We start from the raw sequence: 13,429 nt of genomic DNA, 5'->3' as shown, positions 1-13,429 counted from the left end.
AAACAGACCCCATTGACCCCTCTTTCAAAACAGTAATCAGAAAAAATCTTCACTCTTCTCTGTTTTTCTTTCTTCTGCTTCGAAAACCGTAAACTTCATGTGGTTGCTACGGTTACCAACAATGGGGGAAAGAGGAAGAAGAGCGAGGGTTCAGGAATCGACGATGTCGAAGAAGGTTCGATGAAGAAAGCAACAACGAAGAAAAAGAACAAGGAGGAGTTGCTTCCTTCGATGATCAAAAACAAGGAGAAGAGATCAAAGGTTCATGCCAAGGCCAAGCATCAGAAGAAGCTCGAGGGGTAATATAGTCACCGATTATACCACTTTTTGAACTTCTCCAGATTTTCAGATAAATACCACCTTTCAGGAAGCAATTCTCAACAGTACTTTTCAGACAAATCACTTGCAATTGTCGATAGATAGGCAACAAGGAAAGATGGGTAAAATTTATGAAAACCGTGAACCAAACGTGGAGTAATGAAAATGCAAGAATCACTTCCCCAAGAAACTTGAACAAACTCCTGAAACAAACACCCCCTTATGCTTTCAAATTTCAATCCAACTTACTTAGCATTTTCACTTTTCATTTCAATTTTATCTTTCTAAAATTTAAATGTTTAACCGTGTTTTGTTTTTTGTATGATTGATATGTGAAAATGTGAATTGAAAATGATACATTGCAACTTAGAGATTTTGTAGTTAGACATTACTTAAAATATGACATTATTTTGCTTTAATTTTCTTAAAAAAAATATACATGACAAAATCGGCCGGGTCACCAATTTTGTCAAAAATAAGTTGAGTCAAATTAGTTTTCACCGGTGGATTGCATGGTTGACCCATTGGCTAACTCAAACCGCTTAAGTCCTCGATTTATTAATTTTTGGGCACCCCGCATTTAATAACACTAATTGAGATTTTTTTTTTTTTTGGAGATACACTAATTGAGATTTTAAACTTCAAGCTATGATGATTAACTTATTTATTATTATTATAAAAAATTCCGCACTAACATTTTTCATTTTTTTTTTGTTAAAGCACAAAATTTTTATCAATGAATTAAAGTAGCAATATTCCAATAATACAACAAAACCTTATGAACTGTGCAATTAGCAATAATGACGAGTTTCTTCACTTAGTGTTTTTCTAATACTTCTTTTCAACAATCATTTTGACCATATAAACCAACATGGCAACATGGGAGAGTGAAAGCCGTTGGTAAAAATGAAGGAGAGAGTGAAAGGCTTTGGTAAAAATGGAGGAACAATAAATAATTGAGTTTAATATTTCTTAAGTAACATATATATATTGGGGTTCACATATTATTCATATCATGTTATATCGTATTATATGAACTCATAAAATGAGTGGAATATCTTCGTGTCAAAAATATTTTAACTTAATTTTAAATTTGTGTTCATATCGTATTATATTGACCCGAATTGTAATACTTAAAAAAATGGTTATATGCATAGACAGCCGTATGTAGAAATGGAGGAACACGGGGCGGGGGTAATCAAAACAATGATAATGAATTTTTGTACGAAGTATATAACAAAGTTTGACCCTGTAAACATCATTCATGGTCTCCCGTGGTGTAATTTGGATCTCCACCTACCGATGCTCCAAGATATTTGTCAAGTATTGAAAACTCCGTGCATCCTTTCTTAAATATAAAAGAATAATATATTTGTCTTTTCTATTTTATTCATTCTTGTATAGAAATTTTCTCTGAATCTCTACCTTTTTTTACTTTTTGTAAAGTAGTATGTGCACGTACTCCCGCAACATCAAAGACGTGTTGCTTAATCAAATGGTGATAAATTGGTGTATAGAAGTTGGATCGGCGATGAAAGATTCTCGATTCGATTTATATCAATATTATTTTTGGGAGACATAAAATTTTAATTCCTAACCATCTCCAAACTCAAAATTAATTCTGTAGCCGACTCAAAACAAAAACAAAATTTATGAAAATATTTAAAAAATCCTACTCACTTTAAAAAGATAATTAAAATTGGTAAAAAATAAAAATAAAAAAAATGTGCTGCTTCCCTTGACATCCCTTTGACCAAGCAGTTGATATACGCAAAAGTCACTATACGGCTTACGTGTTAATATAAATATGTGTGTATACTGGTGATTGTGGCTTACATGTTGGACAACTCCTGTCACTGTTTTGTATTTGCCTTAAGTTGGACCCACTAGAGGAGAGAAAATGTAGCGCTCACGGCTCATTGATCCTTTAAGAGAGTAAAAAATAGAGAGAGAAAGAGGAGAGAGGAGAGAGAGGGAGAAGAAAAAGGAAATCAAGGACTAGGGAATAAATTTCCCCACTAGAGGGACGTGAAATTGAAAACACCAGCGTATCTTTGATAGTTTTTTTTTTTTACCCAAAAGTATAGAAAAAAAATAGAATTTATATTATATTTTGAATACATTTTTTTCTATTTTTAATAAGTGATGTATGAGTCTTATTAAAGATATTTTCCATTGATATACGTTTGAAGTAGGTATATAGATCACTAATCATGTGGATCAAATGGTAGAAATTATTCAACTTAATTAATAGTCTCAAATTTAAGTTATGTATGCAGCTGCATTAAAATTTAATAGGGAAACAAAATATGTTTTATTTAAACTTTTTGACATAAGTAAATTAAAAATAATATAATATATTTAATTATAATGAAATGATGTATTTAAATTTATAAAAAGTTTTAGCAAATTTGTTAAGATATTTTATTAATTTGTTAAAATATTTTATTTAATAAAATATAATATCACGTATGTAAATTATTAATTATGTCATAAGTTTTGGTTAGTAGTTAGACGATGAATTGATTAAGATTTAATTTCTTAATTAAAAAATTAAAGATTTTTTTTTGGTGGGCAAAATTTAAAGATTTAATTTGTTGAAAATTATTAGAAAATTGAAGTCACACTATCAACATATTGGAAAGATAAAAATACAATTAAACCTAGTCTAAAAAGATATATTTAAAAAGAGGAATTTAGAGAAATAGATAATCAACGGTTAATTTTTATTTTTAAATATGTACACTATAAAAAAATAACATGATAATCTTGTTATTTTATTGATCTCATTTAATTTTTTAAATAAGAAAAATAATTACTTAACATGAAAAATTAATCTTCCACGCTCGCCATCTCTCCGAACTCGAGCATCGAATCCTAAAGAAAAAAAATACATAAACTGAATAAGTGCAAAACTATGAGTTAAATATGCATTAAAAAAATGAACCCTTGAACAACACCGTCGATATGAAAAAGAATACAAGATATACAAACAGAGTGGTGAAGCAACACATCTAACCCACAACAAGTAAGTCCTCCGAACTTGGCTGTATACTTTGCACATAACCACAGTTTGACATATATATTCGCCAGCAGTCTTTGCACCACTCGTGCATGGAGAATAATATATATATTTTTTGTGCATTCAACTTCTAAAAAATTAAGAGATGTTTTGACTAAATGCCCTTCTAGATGAGTTGCAACATTTTCTTGACATGTTTTGTTTAGTATTATTTGGGTACCAGATTTCTTGGTAATTGTCTGGTTCTGTTTGTTTGCAGTAATTTGACGAATGAAACAAGCGGAAGCATTTCAATAATTCATTCGTAATATATTCTCCCGAGTAATCCGGTGGTCAATCTCACGTACGCTTTTATTGATCTATATAGATGTAGCTTGAGACATACGTAAGATAGTTATCTACTTTCATAAAGTCCACGAAGAACCTTTTTTTTATTTCTTTTTTATTTATAACAGACTATAAAATAGAATGTTTGAAATGAGGAACAAGTTGTTACTTCTAGAAAGCAAGAAAATAAAAGAGAAAAGATTATTCACACAAATTTTGTTATGTTTAACTTGGCAGTCATCCACATGTCATTGAAAGTTACATTCTTAAACATAGGGGAAACATCCTTTGACACTAGTGTCAAATTTAAAATTTGACACCTCATCTGAGAGTCATTAGATAAAAAAAGATCAACGACTCTGGTTTGTAAGCATGTGACACTATTGATCTTTTTTTATCTAACGGCTTTGAGATGAGGTGTCAAATTTGAATTTCAAATTTGACACTAGTGTCAAAGGATCCCCTCTCTCTCTATATATATATATAGGAATTCTATTTTCTCATGTTGTTGGATATAGTTATCTCCTACTACAGACATATGATGTGGTGGGGCCCACCACCTATTAAAAAAAAATGGTGGCACAATTTTTAATGTGAGAACAACATGAGATAGTTATCTAATGTAAAATGAGACAATGATTTCTCATATATATATATAGAGAGAGAGGTAGGATCTTTTGACACCTCATCTCAGAACCGTTAGATCAAAAAGATCAATAGTGTCACATGCTTACAAATCAGAGTCGTTGATCTTTTTTGATCTAACGGCTCTTAGATGAGATGTCAAATTTTAAATTTGACACTGGTGTCAAAAAATCATGCCTAATATATATATATATATATATATATATATATATATATATATATATATATATATATATATATATATATATATATATATATATATGTAGGAAATCTTAGATTTATGCGGAAGCGGTTTAGGACCTAGTACATTGGTATGCTTACCGAATCATCCTTGTTTCACAATTACCTCTCGGTGCGCAGGTCTCGTGTAGAATCTTCCCTTGTAGGATTCCTCTTCACGAACAGCTCAACTCAGCGCCGCAGCACGAACAACCTCCTTGAAGCTGGACTGTGGCAGATCTTCCAAACTATCTCTCGAGGAGGAAGGGGAAGTGTGTGGGCACTTGTTCAGATGATGAACGTCTGCCTCTTTGGTTTGTTTCTGATGATCTGTTCACCTTGGAGGCACAAGAGGAGAAAACTATGAATATATACACTTAGGTCTTAGACATAACTCAACCCTAAGCCTCATGGGCTCAAGTGTCACTGAAGCCCAATAGGACTTTAGTGACCAAAAGAGCATATATCCAACAATCTCCCACTTGCTCTTTAAGATACAAACTTGAGTTCTTAAACCCAAGGCCATGTAGCCCATAAGCTATCATCATCTGATAATATACCCCATCCCTTGTCTCGAGCTAGCCTGGGGACCTACCATTTGTCATTGATCAAGGCTCCTGATAATCTTTGAAAGATTATCTAATTCGGCGCTACTCCACTAAAAGCCCGAATGTGAACTCCAAGATTAATGACCTTTATAACATGAATATGCATCGCCCCTTTGTAGAATGTCTATAATTGATTGACAAGTTTTCTGTAACTCAATCAATTATTTATTCCCTTGACTATGATAGTTTCTCTAATGGATTACATGCACTGGCCAGTGTCTTTAATATCCAAGTACCAAAACATATCAAGGGGACATATCCTACAAATTCCATGTTGTTTATCTCATAAATACCGATAATCAAATAATCTCACTCCCAAAATACCGAGTTATTGGCCGTCAATAGATCGAACCTCACCCGTTGGTAAATCAAAGAATGAAAACTATTTGATTACCTATTTATAATAAACTCAGGATTAAGAGCAATCACATAACTATAGTTAACTGGAGATTTGATACCTTATGACAGAAAAACAACCTTAATCAAATCTCTCCTTGATCCTTTCAATGTGAATGTTAATTCACACCAATATTTTACAATGATTCGAACAAAATCATTTCATAAAATATTGCAGCCTGAATAAAGTGCCCAACTTTATTTAACGGCTGTGACTCCATTCATCAACTGTGAGAACCTATGATCATGTCCTCCATGAACGTATCCATATGATCATATACTCCATAATTTGATCCGGACCTTTATGTTTGTAAATAGTGCGCAAAATAAATAAATAAAACCTTATTTATGAAATTCAGAAAATTATTTTATTGTTTCATCGTCTTACTCCAAGAGCACAATGAAACCAATAACTCTCACTTGCTTAATGCAAGTATGGGATCCTCCTAAGACCCAAAGAAGTAACATGCTTCTTGAACACAAGTTCAGGCAAACTCTTAGTAACTGGGTCTGCAAGATCCACCTCTAATGCTATATGAGTTTAATGAAAAACTCATAGCTCGAGGTTGATTTTCTTGAGTCAATATCCACTTGAAATAACTGAATTTTTGAAAACTCAGCTTTTTAAGACTCCCACTAGAATATACCAGCATATAATCTCTCGTTCTCCAAAGATACTTGAGTACATGCTTAACAATAATCTAGTATTCCTCTAGGTTCAAAATGATACTATCTCACTTCTCCCACTGCATGGCAGATGCCTGGTTTAACGCCCAACATGATATGCGTGAGTCTACCTTTGCCAAAGCATAAGATATCTTGCTCATGCATTCTTCCTTCTTAGAAGTCTTTGGTCACTCCTTAGGAAGATGAATTCCACATCTGAGAATTATAATTCTTCTCTTAGAATTCTCATGTTGAATTTTGGGTTTTGTCAATGTAAGTAGCCTGAGGTGATGCCAACAACTTATTCTTCCGGCCTCATAAGAGTTTTATACCAAGAATATAAGTGGCTTCCCCAGTACTTCCATACCAAAACACTAACTTAGCCAACTCTTTATGCTTGATATTACCTCCACATTGTTTCTAATAAGGAGCATATCATCTACATAAAGTACCAGAAAAGCTACTGTCTTCCGTTGTATCCTTTACATACAAATACACATCATTCATCAAGGTTCTCTCAAAATCAAGATTTTGATAACCTGATCAAAACTGATGTTTCAAGACCTGGATGCTTGCTTAAGTCTATAAAATAGACTTTCACAACTTGCATACCGTGTGTTCCTACTCATTTGCTATAAACCCTTTTGGTTGTTGTATGTAGATATCCTGACATCCAACTCCCAAAATGAAATCTCATAATTGAGACTTATAGCAACTAAGAGAATCTGGATAGACTCAAGCATGGCGTCTGGCAAAAAATGCCTCCAAGCTAGCTTTGAAGGTTTTCACCTTTCTGTCCATCCTATCTTTGCCTTTTATGTCCACATGCACCTTGTGGATTTTACCCCTCTTGGTGTCTTTACTAGGACCGAACAGAGTTGAAATACAAGTATTTCATCTCATTGTTCATAGCCTGAGCAACACTTGATCAACAACATCTTCTAGTGCATTATCGTAACTAGTAGGATCAATATCACTCAACAAGAGACAACTTGAGAGTTAACAAGGTTTTCTCCCACTACGAATGTACTGCACTAGACCTTGTGTGTTTATAGGTAAAACAAAGAGTGGGTCAAATGATGGATCTTCAATTTCTTGAGGATCCGTTTATCCATGATATTGTTCCTTTACATGTGATACTAATATTTCTACTAGTTTCACTTATATATTATCATGTTGAATTTCCAATCATGGTTCTCTTGTTTGTTCACTTAGAGATATATCTATCCCCTCTTGAACAATCAAGGGAACAGTGGATGAAGCTTCTAGAGATTCTGGAAATTCTTGATCTGAGATAAATCTCATCAAGAATAACCTAACTTAAGAGCTTATAATTTCTCATCTAGTCCTCCTTTAAGAAAATCATGTGAGTGCTCACTTAGATTATCTTGTCCTTAAGACTAAATAAGAAATCATCCCTAGTTCTCTTAGGGTAGCCAAAAGATATGCACTCCTCCATACAAGATTCCATCTCATTTGACTGCTGTAGTAGGACGTGTGCCGTAGCACCCTAAATCCGAATATGGTTTGATCTGGGCTTGCACCCTTTCCATAATTCTTTAGGTGTCTTTACAACAAACTTTGACGGAACCAAGTTAAGAAGGTAGATTTCCTTCTCTTAGGCATCTCCCTTGAACAACATTGGCAAAGATGAATAACTGAACATGATCTTCACCAACTTTAGAAATGTTTGATTTTTGCATACTGCAACTTCATTCAACTAACGCGTTCTTAGAGTTGACAGTTACGAAAACTATCCCCTCTTAAATCAGGTAAGACCTGAAATTACCAGACAGGTAGCCAAACACTTTAGTAGACCAAAGTGTTTTGATTTGAACACCTACATGCTTTTCTGCCTCAGACTAAACCTCTTGGAAATTTCCAAAAGCTTTAGACTTATGGCGCACTTGGTTCATCTGTCCAAATCTAAAGTAAACATTCATATAATGAAGTACTCATCACCTCTTCTGGTCTGAACGCTAATTGGTCCACATACATTAGTATGTACCAGTTCCAGTTGAATAGTTGCGCAAACCTTTTTGGCCCTTGTAGGATTGCTTGGCCATTTTACCTTCCAAATAGGACTAACATGTAGCTGTTAGTTAAAAGATTCTTGAACTTTCAGTCCCTCTTTTAACTAAAACATGTTTCCTACTTGAGATAATGTGACTCAATCACAAAGGCCAAAGTTATGTTTCATTTGAAACTTCTATTTCTTTGGTGAAAATCCTTGTTCATCATCCTTTCCATTCAACATAACAAATTTAAAAAGGGTATAGGACATAGGTAATAAAGACTATTTAAACAATGTACCAGAACAAAACAAGACGAAGATGAACTTCGAAATGTAACTGAGGAATCAATTGCATTATCAACCCATGTTTTAACCAAAACAACTAACAAAAATTGAATTCCTCTTGAAATCTGGAACAAATAAACAGTCACCCAAAACCATAGTCTTATAAATAACTTGTCCTACTGCAAATGCAGACACAAGTTCCCATTTTCAAGCTTAAAATATCTATGTCCATTGCTGACAGGTATGCCATGTTTGAACTACTACAAAGAGTAACAAACATAATCAGTGATTCCTGAATCAATAATTCATTCACTGATCAGGCCTTGATATGCCCATGTCTGGTTCTTTTCATCACCTCTGGGCAATTTTTCTTTCAGTATCCCTTCAGTCTGCACTTGAAGAACTTGCCTTGCGGCTTCTTCATAGCAACTGGTTTGACAACTGATAACTAAGTCATTTTGTTCTTGTTACCACCCTTGGGTTTCCCTTTGGATTTAACAAGACTCTTAGCAAAACCTGCACCGACTGCATTCTGTCTAGCAAAGCTGCTAGACGCAGCAAACATGTCATTAAGAGTCTGAAGCATTTATACTCCACTCTTAATCATGTACACTTGCTTCTGCAAGTATTTGGGAAGACTGACAATAATATAGCAGCGAACTACCGTATCTGCCCTTTCCTAATCTGAGAAATGCATCTTAGTTTCCTAAGACGCATCCTCTGCAGGTTACTATGGCCCTCGCATTGTCAGAACAAATTTTAGCTTCCATGTTTTAGAACAATATCAAAAAATTTTCTTTTCACTTATTCATAGTTGGTACATCTAGAGATTTTCGACTCAAAATCATTTCTAAGATATTTTCTGAAAAACATATAAAGCACATAATTACAAACAAATAATGCAATAAACAAACGAAGTACAAGTAGATTCTCATAACTACTATTGTTTATTGTTAACAATCCTTCAGTTTATCTTTACAAGGCTTACGATGGGCAAGTCACTTGTAAAAACCAAAATTGTTATTTAGGCCTTCAGTGCCATTGCCAGAGCCTCGATAGGAGGGTTAACAATTTTACCAAAGTTGAATGTAATTAACCATTGTTTAATTTCAAAATTATCCTTAGTGTCTAAGCATTGCCGACGATGGGCCGTACAATACTTTACTAAAATTTTGAAATTATTAAGATTTAATCTAGTGAAATCTGATTATCCTTATCCGATGGGGCTTCAGCGATAACCATTTCACTAATAAACCCACAAATGGAGCCCACAGGTTTTAAAATTAATTAATTTTTAAAACCTTCTCCCATTCAACATTTTTGTTTGAGAATTTTCATAAGCCCAGTCGAATTCATTGTTTAATTTCAAAATTATCTTTAATAACTTAGTATTATCGACGACGGGTCGTACAATACTTTATTAAAATTTTGAAATTATTAAGGCCCAATAAAATCCAATCATGCTTATCCGTTGGGGCCTCACATGATTATTTTATTGATAGGCCCACAATGCGCCTGGAGGTTAAATTTATTTCTTAATTTAAATCTCCTCCCATAGATATTTAAGTCCAATCTAATAAAATTCAATCATGCTTATTCGATGGGACTTCATATGATTATTTTATTAATGGTCCTATAATGCGCTTGAAGGTTAAATTAATCTCTTAATTTAAATCTCCTTCCATTCAACATAAGCAACATTTTCTAATTTCCAAGAATTACTTAATTGAGAGTATCCTTTGTTTGATTTCAAAAACTATATAAGTAAGAGCGCTGATAACGTGCACTAAGCTTAACATAATTTTGAAAGCATTAAGGTCCTGAAATCCGGTCACTTTACGTCAGCGTGTGCTCCAAACAATCATGATACATGAATGCTGTATGCAGCGTGTGTTATTCCATGACCATTTCAGAAAACCCACAAATTACTCGCAAAATAAAAGAATTCTCTTAGGAAATTTTCTCTAATTATTTTTCTAGATTTAAATCATCCAAATAGCTGACTTAATTATTAATCTAGATTGCAACAATCATAATAATTATCATTTATGAGGATAATTTGAAATCAAAATAATTTCCATAACGATTATTTGTCTTGATGTTAATTATCCAAAATTAATTAATTCAATTATTAATCTAGATTTTTAATAAAAATCATAATAATTATTAATTAATTTCTTAAGATGATTTAAAATCAATATAATCCCATAATAACTATCATACTAGTCGCTGAAGACATAATAGCTATTATGCTCATGCAATCATACAAGTTATGCAACAATATGGCACCACCTATTCTATATGGCATGTTATCGCAATAAAGCATGTTATCAATCATATAATTTATACCAATCAATAAAAGCATTAAATAATAAATCATAATTACTTTAATCCATGGTCTTCCTATTTTAAAGAAAATTAAATTAAATTAAATTAAATAATACAACTTTGGAATTCGACTTTCGCCTAGCCCATAGTATCTGTCTGAAGCCCCTTTAGGGTTTCATGAGCCCAAAAGCCCAAAGACCCAATCCTTTGGCGAGAAACCCTAAGACGCGAAAGAGGAACCCTAGCCGTCAGGTCTGCCGCGCCGTCACCCGAAGTCAAATCAGCCTGAAACTCCAGGGGAAGTACCGCCACGTAGAGACGAGTGCACCGCCGCCGGAAACACCCAAAAAGGTGGTCGGACGCTCCTTCACTCTCCCATTCTTTGCCGGAGAGTGGCGACCACTCTCAGCCTCTTGTGGAGGCGCGTGGCAGAGCATGTGGTCTCCGATGGAGGCTATCCACCCATCGTTGCGTTCGTCTTTCCGTCCTCTTTCCAACCATATATAGATCGCTCCATTCAGAGATCGGTAAGTCCTCGAAAAGTCTCCGACAGTGCTGACTGCGCATCTTCCTCGCGATTTCTCGATCTTGAACTTTTACAAAATATTGAAAAAAATACACAGAAATTCCAAAAATAAACAAAAACAGCAAGGAGGAAACCTAATCATATGGGATTATCCTCCTTGTTACAAATCGAGAAATACACGAGAGACCCTAACCATGGATTAAAGCATTTTTGCCGATTAAAATTTAAACTTTTATGAAAATGAATTATAAAATACACATGCTAGATTCATACCATAATCCTAGAACCCTAGGTGCCACATTTCAAGAAGCAAAACTAATTACATGAATAGTGAAACTAGATTCACATACCAATGTACAGCCAAGGCTCTGATACCAATTGTAGGAAATCTTAGATTTATGCGGAAGCGGTTTAGGACCTAGTACATTGGTATGCGGAAGCGGTTTAAATTTGACACTGGTGTCAAAAAATCATGCCTTATATATATATATATATATATATATATATATATATATATATATATATGGATAGGATCAACTTACACCAGTGTAAGAATAAGAAGTCTTACTCCAAATCTGGATTATTAATTTACTTGCATCTAACAACTCGAATATCTAATAAATTAGAACCGTTAGATATAAATAGAATCAACAATCAAGATTAAGAGTGTAACTTATACCGGTGTAAAATAATTCTGACACAGATAGACACACATATATATAGGGGTAAATATTTCTACAGCCACTTTAGATAATGTTATCTACAGCTACCCCAAAAACTACGTCATTTTGATTAATGAATGGTGTTTCTGTAATTTTAGGTGAATTAATGAAGGGTGTTTCCGTAATTTTGTTTATTTTTTTATCATATACATTTTACTGAAACATCCTTCATATATTAATTCACCTAAAATTACGGAAACACCTTTCATTAATCAAAATGGCGTAGTTTTTGGGATAGTTGTAAATAACCTTATCTAAAGTGGCTGTAGAAATATTTTTTCCATATATATATATATATATATATATGTATGTATGTATATATTGCTTAATGTCTTCTATGCCCTCAAAATGGAAAATGATTCTCCGTTTCCTCTTCTTAAGATCAGGAACTAAAATTTGTTTTGGGAGAAGATCTCTCTGCCAAATTCACTTATCTCAAAGCCAAATCATCATATGATCCTCTTACCACTAGGGGTGCAAATGGGTCAGGCTAAGCCGGGCTTTGGCCTTCCTGGCCTAAGCCTACATAAAAAAATGTTCAGCGTATTTAGCCTATTGGCCTATTAAAGGCTTTGTTTTATAGGTCAAGCCTGGCCTCTTTTTAAAAGTTAGAAAGCCTGATATGGCCTACAGACCTTGTAGCCTCCCACTGCAGATAGTAAGCAAAGAAATTAATTGTATAGAGCAAAGAAAATTCCATTCATGCATGCACTAATACTTCTCATAAGAAATAAAAAATGACAAACAAGAGTCAACATAATATCTCAGCTCTATAATGTATATCAGAGGGGAATTAGAGTCAAAAAAATGGGGAAAATAAGAAAGAAATACAATTACTGGGTCAACCAAAGACGAAACTTAGAGACGAGAGTGAGAAGTCACTTAGAAGCGGCGGTGCACAAAAAAAATTATGGTTGGTACTTTGCCACCTAGAATAAATATTTTATTTTATTTTATTTTAAAACATTAAATAGGTCAGCCTACAAGGCTTTAGGCCAGGCTTGACAAAGTTGGCCTATGGCCTATTTGTTAAAAAGGCTTTCTTGTAAGCCTAAGCCTACTCTACTCTCTAGAAAGACCAGGCTAGACTAGGCTCAACATAGGCTGGGCTGTAGGTCAGGTCAGGCTAGCTTGACACATTTACACCCCTACTTACCACCATTGCCATAATGCATTTGTAAAAGAGCTGCTCCAGTAGAATTCACTGCTGATTACAAGCATTGGAAAAACGTTCTTTCCCACTCATATTTGAATGGAATGGGTATCAATCGGTCTTCAGTAAGAAATGTCATGGACATGAGAGCTGTTTATGGAGGGTAAGATATTCTTTGTACTTATGCATATACCTGGTTC

The sequence above is a fragment of the Gastrolobium bilobum genome, unplaced genomic scaffold (assembly GCF_033153095.1).
Source record: "Gastrolobium bilobum isolate Gb01-03AN ecotype WA unplaced genomic scaffold, APGP_CSIRO_Gbil_v1 utg3766, whole genome shotgun sequence".
Classification (NCBI taxonomy): domain Eukaryota; kingdom Viridiplantae; phylum Streptophyta; class Magnoliopsida; order Fabales; family Fabaceae; genus Gastrolobium; species Gastrolobium bilobum.
The sequence above is the reverse complement of the archived record's forward strand: the minus strand, read 5'-3'. Positions refer to the sequence as shown.